The following is a 17,312-nucleotide window of genomic DNA, read 5'->3' on the forward strand; positions in this document are numbered from 1 at the left end:
TTTTGTTCCAATTTCGGCTTTCTCAACTGCCTACATTAAGAAAGAGGACAGGGGATAGAAGGGAGAAAAGAGTTTTTGTGTTAGACCCATCAAGGGTGGGAAATTTCACCACGTTTCAAAGGGCTTTGCAAATTCCCTGAAACGTCTGTCAGTGGCAAGTCTGTGAGTAACGTCCCTCAAGAAAATTCTAAGTTCACGCAAGGTATCCTCCTCTTCCTCCTCCAGCATCCCTACTTCTTCCTCTTGTGGCTTCTGAGGCTCAGCTGCTGGTGCTACAGGCAGGACTTCCAATGTCCGATCAACTTCAATTAATCAGGAAAAATTAGCCAATTTACAGTACTCAAATACAAGCATATGACAAATTACTGACAGAAAATGACCACCAAAGCAAATCCCAAAGAGCTAGTAACTTCGATAGGAAAGTTTTAGATGTACTTCTTATATCCTCCTCACCTGTTTTCTTTACAGGAGGCTTAGCCACTTGATTTAGAATTAGGTCCTCAGAAAAAGCTGCTCTCTCTGCCCTACAAGACAACTCAATATTGCACACTTCTCCAAATTCCTTATTAAATAATTCTTGGATCTAAAGCAGAAGGAGGAAAGACATTTCAGATTTAAGGCCACAAAAACTCATCTTCTATTCCAAAAAGACAAATACCTTTTAAAATGAATAATAACCTGAAGAACACAAACTGAAAAAAGTTATCTTCCTGGCCTTAAAAGGCTACATTTTCACAGGCTGGCACGGCAAATTCAAATATCACCTTTAAGAATCACCTGTAGAATTAAAGCTCGCGGAAGGGATTGTACGCTACACTGATAAAGTAATGCCTTTCACCACATCCAACATCGCTTCCTTTGTATTTACTTGCCTTGATGCATCCTTTACTTAGAACCTTTATGGCTATAGAGGGAAGAGAAAGGCTTCAGCAGACAAGTGAGGGCTTTTTGCTGACTTTTTATTTCTCTACCAAAAGGTGCCTGAAGTAGCTAGTACCTCTACGTCTTCCTCCATTTTCCATTTCTAGTATTAAAAGGTAGGTAAGGAATTTCACTACTTATTTTAGAAGGAATTTAGAACCTGTACAAAAACTTCTGTGGGAACTCAAGCACTTTCAAAGCAGTTGATAATAAACACGTCTAGGTAAGACCCGTTCTCTTCCCCCACTAACTGAGACAAAATAATCAGAATGAGAACAGCGTGTTCCTGTTTTGGGCACCTTCCCTTAATGTAAACTCTCAGAAGTCAATGAAGTCCTGCATGTACTTTTACTACAGTTTATTTAGGAATACAACTAGAATTCCATTCCAAAGTTACTTGAGCAGAAATTGGAACTCAGCTTTCCAGCTTGGAAAGCTTTGGCCTATCTGAAGAAAGAAACTGATTATTTTTTTTTTCATCAAAGCGTTTCAATTCTCTACTAAATTGCATTATTAGCAGTTTATCCAACATAGCATGGAATGGCAGACTGTCAGAAGAAATCTCTTCAGTAAAGACATCCTCTTGTCATTTCAAGCACTGCATATTCTTGACTGAACCACTTTGTAGCCACCGGAATTATTGTATTAATTTATTATTTGCATGCATGAGAAAGGGGTGAACGTCACTTGCTTGACTCAGAAAAAACCTTAAGCAGATGCTTTCACAGTATTCTTTTTCTCTAAGCAAATTTTAAGTGATTTGTTAGGGTGCCTGAGTAATAACAGCATGCATTTAACAAAGCACAGCATTTTGATGCTGAAAGCATTCATAAATTACAAGACACTGAAGAAATAGTAAGAAAAGTGTTGACAAATTCCTCTTCTGGGAGATCTGAGTGACATACATCAGACGTAGCAAGCAGCAAAACTGGCGAAAATGCTGGAATGTTACGTAGTAGAGTTAGAAAAGTAAGTTTCAAGGCAGGTCCAGCGTTGTCCCACCATAAATGGATATCTGGGACATAAATTATGCTTGGTGCTGTCTTCTGAGCATTTCGGATCAGCTAGTGAAAAGGAAAGCTTGGGTAAGAAAACTAAAACACGGAGAATAACCTGTTAATACATAGCTACATAGCCATCTGACTGCCCCATGAAACGAAGCTACGTGAACAGAGTGGCAAGCATCCTTTCACATAAGGAATTTCTCTGGGCACCCTTTCAGATTATCAGTATTCGGAGAACTCTAGTCAGAAGATGGGACGGATATATTCAGGCAGTGGCTAGACACCGTAGCTATATGGCCACAGCCACAATCATCGCATAACAAAGAAAGGAAATGTCCCTCTTATGGGACACATCAGTATTCAGTTGTGTAACATGTCTGTCCTTACTTGTATGGCTCTCAAACGTTTCCACTAAAGGTAAAAATATTTTGAGGTAGTGATGCCAAACAATAAAATGGATTTCCTGCCTAAAAGTGAAAACACCAAATCTGTTCCTTTTTTCTAGTTAAAACCACATCAGCATGCAAATGAAGTGTTTTGTGAATGTTAATGCTTTTATTGCACATACTGCAACAGCACAAGTTGTGTATGTCCGTGTGAAAACAAAATAAACACAAGCCCCAAACCTTGGTTGCCTTACTACTATAATTTAAAAGAAGGCTACAAAAAGTAGCTGACATGCAGTCTGGTACAGAGCCATCTACTGGGAGCACACAGCCTTAGGAGGCAATGAGAACTGCTTTCTGGATCCCAGGGAGATGAGCAGCATTTCTTTCCACAAAGAGATGTTTATTAGCAACACCACCCAGCTTCCTGAGCTGCTAGCAACATCCTCACTGTGAAACTGGGTATGGAAAATGTGGACATGTACAACATCCAGATTGTTTGTGGTTTTGTCTAAAAGAAAAGGGGATTTTCAGACAGAAGCAAACATCCAAGCACATTAAAACAAGGCCACCTCCATTACCAATGAATTTTGCTCACCTTACTTGCAACTCAATTGACCCTTTACATACAGTCAGGGAATCCGATGAGAATAAAAAGAAAAAAGGTACCTGTCCGCAGATTTCTTCTGGCAGTGCAACGTTTGTAAGCAGAACAGAAAGGTCCAGGGTGTGAACGGGAAACTTCTCCAAAGCGTGCAACACCGCGGGTGCCACGTATGAAACCTGGCCGTACCCTTCTTTTCCTACTATTAGCAGACGGGGCCGGCGTGATGTTGGTTCGCAGAAAGCACTCCTAGAACAAGAGTTAAGAAAACAAGTTTATAAATGAGGTGCTGAATAGACAGACACACAGATGTTCCAAGTACTTTTCCTATAGACTTTCTTTTCCCTCCCCAAATAATCCAAATGGCAGTGGTATATTAAATACATGTAAGATTTCCAGTTAAGTTATTCAGGCATTCCAATTGTTTCATCTTCTTCCCTTGTGTTTCCTATTCTTTACTAAACCAAGACTGCCAATTAATATCCCTGCAATCTTGCTTTACTACTAGGAAATAAATTTGCTAGGAGCATTTCTTTCCCCACTACAATCAGGCTGTACCTTTGCTGGCTTAAATCAAAGATGCTAGAGACTTAGCCTTGCTCTGAAGCACAGAAAATCTTCTGGACAGCACATCAATAGAAACTAAGAAAAATAGCTGATCCAGCTGCAACAACATGATCTAACTTTCCAACGGTGGGCTTGCATGACTTCCATAATAAAATACCAAAAGATTAACACAACTTGGTGGCTTAACAAATAAAGACACCATTCAAATTTTTCTCAAGGTGTTTTAACAAGCCATTTCTCAGTTTTCTTTCGGCTACATAATTCACTACTGGTTTAACAATCCTGGAAAACAGAAGGGCAAAAGGTGGCAACACAAACCCATAAAGTTGGGGTATTTTTAGCTAAAAGGACAGACAGGACATTTATGTGGTCTTGAGTCTTTCAAAGAATGCCATGGATTAAGTCAACGTGTTCTGGTAGTCTACGGATCACTTTGGCTTAGGAAGAGAAGCCTGGGCTTTTCAATTTGGTCATTCACAGCAACTTCATTACAACTTTAGTCCCTTCACCCTTTCTTCTTGTGAATACCAAGCACCCCTTCAACACACAAACTTGATGTTACCCCTTCGTCTACCACCCCTCGCACTTTTAACAGCTGGAACTGTTTACAAAGACTCAGCAGACCTGAGAATTTAAATGTAACAGGGATCCATCTTTCTTTACCTGCTGAAACAGAGGCGTTTTTTCTCTGGTCTGTCAGGCATTCCATCTTTTAATTCATCTCCAGAAACCAAGGATGCATCACCATCACTGTCAAACATATCATCTTGTAAAATAGGATTTAAATGGTCTGAAAGGCAAAAGAGGTTTGTTAACTTTCCTGAATAGCCTTTGTCTCTTTCTCTTACATTAATACAGCTTCTAAATCAGTGCCAAAACCCTTTCTTCATTTGAGAGCACACACTGAAAGCTATTTCCTAGAGTTCATCCCACCACAGATTTAAGGAGATGGCACAAGGCCCTACAAAGCCGTACTAAGTCCCACTGATGTGTACGTATAAGGTATGCTACTCTTGGTGATTTTTTTCTCCCCCTTGGAATAAAGGAGATTACCAACAATTTCTGCAGTTGCTAAATAACTAAAAAAAAAAAAACAAGACCAATTCTTTCTGGAGGAGGTTCCCACAATGAAAGCACGGTGATAAAGGATGTGATGGTCACAGAATTCCATTCATCTAGTAAGTATCAATGCTAACTGATCTCACGTGCACGTGTATAGTATGATCCACAAACATTTACATTAGGAGACTGGTTAAAAATGATGATAGCTACAACAATATTTAGCTTAGACCAGTTATGCTTGTATCCTGGTCCTGACATTCTTCAGAAAGGAATTAGAAACATTGACCTAGAAATGCTTCCCCTCCAAATACCTGAGTTTTGAGTTTTTAAAGAAAAATAGGTGCCTTATACTTCAAACCTCAAGTCAACCTCTACAAATGCTAATTATCTTAGCTGCCGTCAGAAGCAGGATGCTTCAGTAGAGAACGCATCGTCCTTTACTGTGTATTGAGTCATTCAGAGCTTCCATTTGGCATTTCAGTTTCGAATCCAGAGTAAAACCTATGCGTTATATTCCAGACATGCCCAAAAGAAAGACATGCACATGCAAAAAATAAAATTCTACCATCATTATGTCTGAAAGGTTTAAGTTGATTGCACAAACCACAAGTTTTTGCTTTAGCAGAATTATAAAGAAGTGGATGCTGTGGTTATATCTTGCTGTCGGTCCTCCTTTAGCGCAAGCTGTGCATACGGGAAGATCTTCTGCACAACTTGTAAAATATTCTCTACTGATCTTTTAAAAAGTGCCATGAAAATTGGTGAGAGTGCTTGTCCGGGTGAAGCCAAGATCCTGTTTGATGCCGGAACAACCTTCTTCCTACTGGTCATTCAAAACTGCGAAAAAAATAGTCTACCAAGTCGCGTTCTTTTGATTTGATAATAAATCTGCAGACTGTTAAGTCATCAAGCACTTCAAGACTATTTGAAATCATCTCTACATTAATATAAAAGGAGTACTACACACTTCTGCTCAGGAAGAAAACCACGGAAAAATGTAACCTTTAATTTTAGATGTTGAATTTGTTGCAGGGACGTCCTCCTCATTGCATGATTCTATTTGGATTTAAACCATATTATCTACGGAGAGACCAGGATTAGGACAAGAACAGCACAGAGTGCAGCATGAAGCCAATCAGGAGCTCCAGTTTGTATTCTTTGCATTCAACTTTATCCTTCTCTTGCTGGAAGGACCTGCTTTTTGACTCTCCTTCTCTTCACTAGGAGCATGATCCATCTTGCTCTGGTAACGCTCTTTGTCAGTGTTTTTAGTCTCGTCCTTTGTATCTTGGCATCTCTCTGTAATAGCTGAGGAGGAAAGGTTTTTAGAGCTACATTCAGTGTCAGACTCGAGAGAGGAAGTTTGCCGCAATTTCTCACCAGGCTCAGAAGACTCTTTGCAGGACAAAACGTTTTCTTTGGAAATGAGGTCACATTCTTTTCATCTTCTTGGTTTCTCCTTCTCTCCACCATCATCACATTGGTACTGGGCGAGGTATTCATCATTCCCAGCAGGTTTCGGAGGGTCCGCGACACTGCACAAAAGAAAATCACATTTCTCACTTCTGCGGAAGGACGTGAATATTAAGAGGAAAACCTTCCAAAGTCAAACAAAAACAAACAAAAACCTCCGGACTACAGGAACACTCACAAAGATATGCCATTTAGAAACCTCTCCAGTGATTAGGACACCTCCTCCAGCTCCCAGAGAAAGTGCTTTCTCCCCTCTTGCTTCTGAAGCCATTGCACTAAAAAAGCAAACGCATCTCTCTCCCTCCACATGCTGCTCTGAGTAAGAGCCAGAATATTCAAAACCACCCTATTTGGTCTCCCCACACAGCTGAAAAAACACCGGTTGAAACAGAGTTTTCTACCTCTCTCCCAAGAATTTACATTCACATACCCTATGACTGAAAAAATACAAGGCGGGGCTCAGGAGGAACAGCCAGTGTTGGAAATGAAAAAAAGCAGCCCGTTTCTTCAGAGTCTTAAGCCTATGCTACTAGGAAAAAAACAAAACAAAACAAGAGGAGAGGAGAACAGCGGGAAATTTACCTATTCTCCACGTGTTCAATTGCAAAGCCTCCTCTGGAGGATCAACAGCTGTGAATTCAGCGTGCTTAGGAGAAATCAGATCTACATCTGAACCCCAACTGTTTCAGTAGTATCACTAACTCATGTTACTCTGAAGAAGCAGTCAGCACCGTTTCTATGTTAGGAAATAGCTGAACATAGTATGTTATTCACAGGAATTATTCAGGCAGCTTTGTTTAGGAAGGCTGGCTTTCACTACAACATTACTAGCCTGTAAGCCTCATGGCATCACCTTCCATCCTGACTGCTAAACCTCCTTGCTCCCTACTATCTTCTTTGCCAAGATACAGCTCTCCACATTTACTTTTCCTACTTGGATGGACTGAATTTAAGTTGTCCTCCCATTCTTGTTTAAAAGTGCCACCAAAACCTCATCCCTAGATATGGGGAAGGCGGACTTCAGGCTGCTCAGGGAACTAGTCAGCAAGGTCCCCTGGGAAGCTGCTCTTGAAGGACTTGATGTCCACCAGTGCTGGTCACTCTTTAAGCGATGCCTCCTAGAAGCACAAGATCAGGCAATTCCTAAATATCGCAAGTCAGGCAGGCGTGGCAGGAGGCCGGCGTGGCTGACCAGGAACATTCTTATGGAGATTAGGTGGAAACAGAGAGTGTTTCGCTACTGGAAGGAGGGCCAGGTGACATGGAAAGAATACAGGGATGCTGTTCGTGTCTGTAGGAAGAAAATTCGTGTGGCTAAAGCACACCTAGAGTTGAAGCTGGCTGTGTCTGTGAGAGAAAATAAAAACGGTTTTTTTAGATATGTGAATGGAAAAAGGAGAACTAAAGAATACATAGGGCCGCTCCTTGATAGGGAAGGTCTTCTCACAGACGATGACATAGGCAAAGCAGAGACGCTTAACGCCTTCTTTGCCTCTGTCTTCAATGCTGATGATGGGCTTCGGGACCCAGGGTGCCCTGAGCTGGAGGACCGGGACGGTGGGGATGACAAACTCCCAACCGACCCTGAACGTGTGCGGGATCTGCTACTCCACCTGGATCCCTACAAGTCCATGGGTCCGGATGGGATTCATCCCCGGGTGCTGAAGGAGCTGGCGGACGTCATCGCGGAACCCCTTTCAATTATTTTTCAACGATCCTGGGAGTCTGGAGAGGTCCCGGTAGACTGGAAGCTGGCAAATGTTGTGCCGATTTTCAAGAAGGGTCAGAAAGAAGACCCTAGCAATTACAGGCCTGTCAGTTTCATGTCAGTGCCTGGTAAAATCATGGAGAAGATGGTTCTCAAACTTATTGAGGCGCACCTGGGGGACAAAGCAGTCATTGGTCCCAGCCAGCATGGGTTTGTGAAGGGTAGGTCCTGCCTAACTAACTTGATTTCCTTTTATGATAAGATCACCCGTATGGTGGACCAAGGGAAACCAGCTGATGTGATTTTTTTGGACTTCAGCAAGGCTTTTGACACGGTTTCCCATAGGATCCTACTGGACAAAATGTCCAGCATACAGCTAAATAAAAACATCATACGATGGGTGAGCAATTGGCTAACGGGCAGGGCCCAAAGGGTTATGGTGAATGGGGCTGCGTCAGGCTGGCGGGCGGTCACCAGTGGGGTCCCTCAAGGCTCCATTTTAGGGCCGGTACTTTTCAATATTTTTATAAACGATCTGGATGTAGGAATAGAAGGCATTTTGAGCAAGTTTGCTGATGACACCAAACTTGGAGGAGTTGTGGACTCGAATGAGGGTGGAAAGGCCTTGCAGAGGGATCTGGATAGGTTGGAGAGCTGGGCGATCGCCAACTGCATGAAGTTCAATAAGAGCAAGTGCCGGGTCCTGCACCTGGGACGGGGAAACCCTGGCTGCACGTACAGACTGGGCGATGAGACGCTGGAGAGCAGCCTAGAAGAGAGGGATCTGGGGGTCGTGGTAGAAAACAAGTTGAATATGAGCCGGCAGTGTGCCCTGGCAGCCAGGAGGGCCAACCGTGTCCTGGGGTGCATCAAGCACGGCATCGCTAGTAGGTCGAGGGAGGTGATTGTCCCGCTCTACTCTGCGCTGGTGCGGCCTCACCTCGAGTACTGTGTGCAGTTCTGGGCACCACAGTATAAAAAGGACATGAAACTGTTGGAGAGTGTCCAGAGGAGGGCTACGAAGATGGTGAAAGGCCTGGAGGGGAAGACGTACGAGGAACGGCTGAGGGCACTGGGCCTGTTCAGCCTGGAGAAGAGGAGGCTGAGGGGAGACCTCATCGCAGTCTACAACTTCCTCATAAGGGGGTGTCGAGAGGCAGGAGACCTTTTCTCCATTAACACCAGTGACAGGACCCGCGGGAACGGAGTTAAGCTGAGGCAGGGGAAATTTAGGCTTGACATCAGGAGGAGGTTCTTCACAGAGAGCGTGGTTGCACACTGGAACAGGCTCCCCAGGGAAGTGGTCACTGCACCGAGCCTGTCTGAATTTAAGAAGAGATTGGACTGTGCACTTAGTCACATGGTCTGAACTTTTGTGTAGACCTGTGCGGTGTCAAGAGTTGGACTTGATGATCCTTAAGGGTCCCTTCCAACTCAGGATATTCTATGATTCTATGATCATCCCCCCCCGTCAAAGATCAGTCGACAAGTTTGTTTTATATCAAACAGGAGCATATTGTCTCCCCCAAAAACACCATCTATGAGGGTGGAGATCATTGCAGAATGAAGCCCTTTATCCGCAATGGCTTTAACAATCGCTTGTACATCCTTAGGGTTTATTGGTGAGTGAACCCTCTGCCCCCCGTCTGTCACCCAGACCGGGAACGCTAGCACGGCCGATAGAGCCCAGACGGCGCACGCAATCTTAATTTTCCTCCCATCCCTGAGAGGAATCTCTCCCCCTCGCGGTGCAGCTTTCTTTCGGTTGGGGATGTTTTCGCTATCTGTCCCCATTTCCTCCTCCTCCGAATTTGAATCGCTATCTGATCCGGAGTCGGAGCTCGGCTGACTGCTCACCTCCGAGTTCCGGTCCCCTCCCGTCGAGTCCTGGCCCTGCCCCCCACCCCTGCGGGCGGGCCGCTCTCTCCCTCGTGGCTCTCCCCGCCGCCTTCTCAGCGAGGCGTTTGAGCCACTGGAGCGTTTTTTCGGATGGCCGTTCCGATCGGCTCTCTGCCCCTCTCTCGCGCTTCTACCTCCTCCCCGGTCGTCCCCGCAACCGTTTGCTTTCTCCCCTTTGCACGTGTTAGTCAAACCTAGCACTTCTTCCCCGTTCCCGCAGGAGGCTTCTTCACCCGTCTCTTCGTTTTCTAGTTCAGCACCGTTCTGGGGCGCACATGGCCGTGGCCGCTCCCAGATTTCCCCAGGGTCTCGGTCCCCACCGGCACCCCTGGCTTCCTCAGCTGAGCCACCCCACAGCTTCCACAACTTGGATACGACCTTCACAAGGGTTTCCATCTTCCTTGTTGGTCCGGGAGCGTCCTCCCCGCCGGGCTGGTCCCGCCGCTCCGGCCGCCGTTCTCCCGAATCCCGGAGTTTTCCCGGGTTTCGGCACCACTTGTTGCCTTCAGGGGGCAGCGGCGACCAACCCCAGGCCGCTCGGTCCATCGGCTCACAGACACCAAGGTGGTGGGTGGCAAACGGCGTTTACTGTCGAGTCCCATGGGCTTATCTACCCGAGGCCCATAGCGCCACTTCCGCTTGCTTACAGCACAGCCCACACGCTACTGCCCATCAAGGGAGGGGCTCCACCTTTCCGTGCAGCGCCACATCTTCCGGCCGCCAGCCCCCAACTACCCACACACCTAACTAGAGGACCAAACAGCACCTTGAGAGACCCAAGCCTCATGGAGGTGCCTGCATGTTCAAGGGAGGTGTTTGTGTGGCCTGGGGAGATTCTCTGGTGCTCTGACATCCTGCTTGTGTGCCCCAGGGATACGTTATCTAATGCCCAAGGGAGGAGCCTTGGGGCTTTTGGAAGGTGTAGGGATGACCTGGATTGATGCCTGTTTGCTCTGGGGAGATGCTGGGATGTCCAGAAAGACGCTTGGGTGACCAGGGAGATGCTTGGGTGCCAGATGGAAAATGCTGATGCGCCTTGATTAAGGAGGTATTGGGGAGGCATTGGGGAGGCAAGGACAATCCCCAGACATGGACTGTATATCTCGAAACAAGACACTGGAACTCATGATAAGGAAGCGGCAGACGGACAGAGAAACAAATGTAAGGACTATAAATCTCAAAACCGGACATTGGAATTCATTATAAAGATACAACAAACGGAAGAATTGGCAACAACCAGCTCTCGCAATTAAGAAACGTGCCAATTCAGCAGATTCCTGACCAAAGGTGAAAAGTACACTGTGAGGAAGACTCGGGGTCTTCCTCCCAAAGACCCCTGCCCACGTCCCAAAGACCCCTGCCCACAATTCTTGGGAGGCTCTGCGCAGGCGCAAGGTGCCAAAAGGCTAATTAGCATGAGAAGCGAGGGAAGGCGGGGATAGGTAATGCATATGTATAGGCGCTTGTAGAATATTGATAGATTGATTGTATAAATTCAAGACTGCTTTCTGCTTTGGGTATGCACGATAGGTGGAGAGATCCCCCGTGCATCCAGCGCTGCAATAAAGAATATACCACTTAAAGGAATTTCGGCTTCGATCTTTGAATCAGCCTTCAGATGATGCCTGGCAGGATCTTGTGCATCCCACAGAAGCTCTTGGGTGCCAAGGGAGGTGCTTCCCATCTGCAGTGAGAGGTTTGTGTGCCCCGGGTGGTGTTTTGGAACCCTGGGGAGATGCTTGGGTTCTCCACTCAGATATAGGCATGTGGTGGGAAGATTTCTGTGTGCTCCGGTGAGGTGCTTGGTTGTTCCAGGGAGGTGCTTCTGTGCTGCAGGGAGATGCTTGGGTGACAGGGGCAGAACTCTGTGTGATTAGGGGATAACTTTGTGTGCCCCAGGGAGGCTTTTCTTGTGCTTGTATGCCCTAGGGAGGTGCTTGTGTGCCCTGGGAATATCTTTGGGCTCTCCAGGAAGATGCTATATTCCTCTGGGGTCACTTGGGTGCCCCAGAAGATTCTTCAGTACTGCAGAGAGCAGTTTGTGTGCTCCAGGGAGGTGCTGGAGTGCAACTGGTTTGTTCTTGTGTGACTCTGGGAGGTGCTTGGGGCTGTGGGAAAATTCTCGGTTACCCTCAGCAGCTCCATGGGTCCTCCAGGAAGGTGTTTGTATTCCCCAGGGTGATGCGGGTGCACCCAGGAAGGTGTTTGGCTGACCCAGGGCGATGGATGGTTTCTCCAGAGACGTGCTTCGTTGCTGCAGGGAGATTCCTGGGTGCTTTAAAGATATTCTTGGATGACCTATGCAGATGCTTTTTCAGTGCTCCAGAGAGATGTTAGAGTGCTGTGGGGAGGTGCATGGGTCCTCCTGGAAGATGGCTGTGTTCCCTGGGGAGAAGATTGGCACCTCAGGGAAATACTTGTGTTCCCGTGGAAATGCCTTGGAACTCCAGGGAGATGCTTGGATGCCTTGAGGACATCCTTGAGTTGAAATCTTGAGAAGTGATGGAGTTCTCAGGGGACACCCTATGATTCCCTGGGGAGTTGCTTGGTTGTCCAAGCAGAAACCTCTTTGCTTCAGGCAAGTTCTTGAATGTCCCGGGGAGATGCTTGTGTGCCCCAGGGAGATGCCTCACTGCCCTCTGGAGATACTTGCTGGCACCACTGAGTGCTGGGCAGAGATGCTTGTTTCCACTGGGAGTATAATGAAGTTCCTCAGAGAGCTGCTTCGATGGGAATGGGAATGGTTGGCTCCTGCAATGGCATGATTTTGTTCCTGCTGGGCATGTTTTTGTGTCCAAGAGAGGTGCTTGGTTATACCAAGGAGATGCCTGGCAAACAAAGCATTGCCCTGGTTCACACCAACATCTCCCTTAGGCAAACAAGCACATCCCAAGGGTACGCAGGCTTCTCCCTGGAGCACCCACGAATCTCCCCAGACAACTCAAGAATCTCCCCAGACCACCAACCTATCTTACAAGGAGGACCCAAACACCTATCAAAAGCGGAAGATATTTTCCAAGGAGCATTCAGGCACCTCCCTGGAGAAGCCAAGTACCTCCTTGGGAAAGCAAAAAATCTCCCCTGGGAATACAAGCATCTTCTCGGAGAACCCTCTATAGCATCCAAGTATCTCCCAGGAGCACTCAAGCACCTCCCTGGGGCTGAACAACATCAATGTCTGTAGCCAAGAATCTCCAAAGAGCATCTTCCTGGAGGAGACATCTCAGTGGAGCACCAATGCATCTCCCCAGGACACCCAGGAACCTGCCCGGGGCATTCAAGAACCTCCCTGGAGCACCCTACTGTCCACCAAGCCACCCTGGTGTCTCCTGGAGCATGCAAACATCTCTGTGCAGCACCCAGGCGTCTCTCCCAGGCATACTAACACCTCCTTGGGCATTTCCCTGGGGTACACAAGCACCTCCCTGGGATCACCCAAACATTTCCTCAGGGCACCCAAACACCTCCCTGGAACACCCAAGCCTCTCCTTTGAATTATCCCAACATCTTCCCAGGGAAGCCAAGCACCTCCCTGGAGATATTAATCAATGTCCATGTGGCACCCAAGCACCTCCCTGGTCACCCAAGCATCTTCCTGGACATCCCAGAATCTCCCTGGGGCAAACAGGCATCAATCCAGGTCACCCCTACACCTTCCTAAAGCTCCAAATCTCCTCCCTTGGGCATCAAAATATGTGTCCTTGGGGCACATAAGCAGAATCTTGGTGCACCAAAGATCTCCGCAGGAAACCCAAACACCTCTCTAGAATACAAATACCTCCATGAGGCACCCAAGCATCTCCCCAGGGGACCATAACATCCACCTGGAGGACCAACACTCCTCCCCACAGCACTCCAGCATCTCACTGCAGCACCAAAGCATCTCCCCTGGAACCCAAGCACCTCCTGAAGCACACAGACATCTCTCCAGGTCTGCTTAGTGTCAGGCTGAGTCACCAAGCTTCCCCCTGGAATGCGCAAGTCCTTCTTGGAGAAACCAAGCATGGCCTTGGGGCACAGAAGCACCTCCCTGGATCAGCCCCACAGAGCCTTGAAGTAGGCAAGAATCTCTCCGGGCACACCAGGGTATTCCCAGGGCATGCAAGCACCTCCCAGTGCTCTGTGGAGGTGCTGGAGTGCTCTGGGAGATGCCTGAGATCCCTGAAAATGCATGGATAACTGGGGAAGATGCCTGTGGGATGCAGAAATCTGCGTGGGTGTTGCAGAGACATGCTTGAACGCTGTGGGGAGACGTTTTGGAGCTCCAAGGTGACACTTCTGTGCCCCAGGGAGACACGTGCTTTCTGCAGGAAGGTGCATGGCTGCTGTGTGGAGATGCTTGGGTCTTCCAAGGATGATCCTGGTGCCCATGGAGATGCTTGGGTGCCCCCAGGTGATACTGTGGTGCCCCTTATTTTGCGCAAGGAGAAAAGACGGGGATCCAGAATGATGCTTGGACTTGATTTATATCTCCGAGCCAGTGTTTGGATTCCCTAGCAAGATGTTTGAGTCATACATAGGATATGCTTGTGTGATCCAGGGAGGGACTCCAGAGAGGTCCTGGCATACTTCAGAGAGGTGCTTTTTGAACAATCGAGATGCTGCAAGAACTTGCCTGGGAGCTCTGGAGGGATGTCAGAGTACCTTGGGATGTGCTTGGGTTCCCTGGAGAGATGCTTCAGTAACGTTGCAGTGGGATGCCTGAGTGCTGTGGGGAGATGCATGGGTCCTCCAGGGAGATGCTTGGGTTCTTAGGGGTGATGGTTGGGTGCCTCAGGGAAATATCTGTGTTCCTGGGGAGATGCTTTGCAGGAGATCCCTACAGCACCCTGAGCACCCAAGGTTCAGGTTGAGGAACCCAGACATCTCGCGGGAGCACCCAAGCATCTTTGCAGGGCAACCAAGCATTCCAGAGCAGCAGCAATGTGCTGTGATGCCCTTGCATGATGCCTGACAGATAGAAGGTAAAGCTTACGTGTCTTGGGAAGATGCTTGTCTACTCAAGTGCACTGCTTGTGTGCCTTTGGGAAAACCTCAGTGATTCCAAGAGGTGCTTGTGCGCCCTGGGGAGATGCTTGGGTGCCATGGAGGGTGCTCCAGGATGATGCTTGTATTCCCAGGGGAGATGTTTGCTTTCCCTAGCAAGGTATGTGGCTTCTCCAGGGAGGTGCCTGAATGCTCCTTGGAAAAAAATCATGTGCTTTGGGGAGGTGCTTGGGTCCACCTAGTAAGACAGGTTGGTAGTCTGGGGAGATGCTTGGGTGCTCCACGGAGATGCCTGTCTGCTGCATGGAGAATCCTGGGTACCCTCAGGACGTGCTTGTGTGCCTAAGGGAGATGTTGGTGTGAACTAGGGCAATGCTTTGCTTCTCCAGGATGGATCTTGTTGCACCTAGTGTTGTCACCTCAAATGTCTTCTGGGAAACCCAGCACCTTTCTGAACCACCAAAGGATCTCCCAGGCATGAATCCAAAGAACCCAAGCATTCCTTTGGAGATCCAAAGCATGTCTCCAAGGTGTACTGCCTTGATCAGCCCTGCAGAACCTTGGAGGAGACAAGAGTTTCCCTGGGCACATCGGGCTCTTCAATAGGTTGCTCAGGAACCTCCCTGGAGCACCCTGGAATCTTCCTGGAGCAACCAAGGAGATCCTTCGAGACTCCAAGCATCTTCCTGAGTCACCCTGGCATCTCAGCTGTGTACCCATTGAGGACAATTTCCGGGAACACAGAGATCTTCTTGCATTACCCAGGCATCTCGTTGCTGTACCCAAGCACCTCCCTTGGACACACAAGCATGTTCATGGGGAACACAAGCATTTCACTGCAGTAGACCAGCATCACACTTAGCAGCAAGCATCTTGCTGGGGAAACCAAGCACCTCCCACAGGAACATAAGCATCCTCCTTGAGGAACCAAGCATCCTCTTGGACACAAAGCAAATTCCTTGGGACATGCAAAAATGTCCACTGGAAACACAAACTTTTTTCTTGAAAACGCTAGTACATGAACAAGACACACAAGCATCTACCTAGAGCACCCAAGCATATATCTGGAGCTCTAAAAAGTCTTCCTGGAACACACACAGCTATGTCCCTGAGGTACCAATCTTCTCCCCAGGGAACCCAAGCATCTTCTGGGTGGATCCATGCACCTCTGCACAGCACTCAAGCATCTCACTGGAGCTCTGAAGAATTTCCAGTGTGAACCCATTACCTCCTGATGCACTAAGATATCTCCCAAAGGCATACAAGCATTATTCTGAAAAACCCAGACATCTGAATAGAGAACCAAACCATTTCCTTGGAAGAACGAAACACCTCCCTTGGGAACATTAGAATAAACCCATGGGTGCCCAGGCATCTGCATAGGTCACTCAAGTGTATGTTTCAAGCACCCAGGAATGTCCCTCGAGCAGTGAAGCACCTCTCCGGAGAAACCATACATCACCCAGGGTCAAACAGTCATCTCCCTGGGTACACAAGCATCTCCCTGGGGAATCCAAGCACCTTCCTGGAGGACCCAAGATGTTCCTTGGGGCCCATAAGCATTTTCCCATGGCACACAAGCACCTCCTGGGGCACACAAGCACTTCCCTTGGCACCTCAATTATCTGCTTATGCATCACAATTACATCCAGGGTCACCCAAGCATCTCACAGGGGCAACCAAGCAGCTCTCTAAGGCACTCAACAGCACAATTGGAGCACTCCAGCACCTGTCTGAAGCACACAAACTGCTCTCTGCAGTACCCAACTGCCTCCTGGGGCATCCAAGTGTCCCCCAGGGGAACTGAGCATCTTCCTGGAGAGCCAGCGCTCCCCAGGGCTCCAAAATGTCACCTGGCGAACACAAGTATCTCATTGACTAAGATTTTAGGCACCTCTCTTAGCATGCAACAGCTTCCATGGGCTGCAAAAACACCTGTCAGGGTCATTCAAGTATGTCCCTGTGGGCACCCAGGCATCTCCCCAGGGGACTCAATCACCAAATTGCAGGAACCAAGCATCTCCCCGAAGCCCACCAGCATCTCCCTGGAGCCAAGCATCACACAAAAAGCACCCAAACATCTCCCTGGAGCACCCAAAATCCTCCCTGGAGAAACAAAGCTTTACCCTTGTGGTGTAATTGCCTGAAGTAACTAGGAAAATAAAACTAACATTCACATTTTTAAGAAAAAGGTACAGCATTGAAGAGGCTTTCAGGGTAGGGCATAACTGCATTACCTCAGCGTTCCCTAGGCTCCCAACCTTAGATGCTATCGCGCTGGGGAAACTTGGCGTGCTAGCACTAAGGAACAGCACGGAGCGTAGAGTGGAGTGGAGACACCACGGCTAGGCTCTGTAACCAGGTGGGGACTCAATTTGTCTTGTGCACAAAGCTGCACTTTTTGCCACCCTGAGCCAAGGACCTGTCATGTTTTGACAAATGCTGTACCCTAGTGTACATTTCGCTCATCATAATATCATTATAATACCAAAACACACCTCCATCCCAAAAGCTACCTGCCTCCAAGGTGTGACCACCCCTCACTGAGCATGCGCCCTGAATTTCTTGGAGACTATTACTTTAAACGGAGACGGGAGAACTTTTCACCAATCAAAACTAAGATATGCTTGACTAGAGCCACTCAAGCTCCACCTAAAAGATAGAAAATAATATTAATTGGCCCAAGATAGAGAGGATGGCAG

General features: G+C 47.6%; 1 protein-coding gene and 1 long non-coding RNA gene across 3 annotated transcripts in view; both read right to left on the minus strand.

Moving 5' to 3' along the window:
* LOC137846469 (ATPase family AAA domain-containing protein 2-like) overlaps positions 1-17,312 on the minus strand; it is an 83,312-nt gene that overhangs the window by 6,474 nt on the left and 59,526 nt on the right. The gene's annotated exons all lie outside the window — the stretch shown is intronic.
* On the minus strand, positions 126-6,584 carry LOC137846477 (uncharacterized). The gene is made up of 6 exons (XR_011090498.1): positions 6,448-6,584; positions 5,925-6,079; positions 4,146-4,272; positions 2,981-3,164; positions 454-1,985; positions 126-302 (listed from the first exon to the last, which is right to left on the minus strand). It is a non-coding gene; the product is annotated as an uncharacterized lncRNA (long non-coding RNA).

Source organism: Anas acuta, chromosome 32, assembly GCF_963932015.1.
Source record: "Anas acuta chromosome 32, bAnaAcu1.1, whole genome shotgun sequence".
Lineage (NCBI taxonomy): Eukaryota > Metazoa > Chordata > Aves > Anseriformes > Anatidae > Anas > Anas acuta.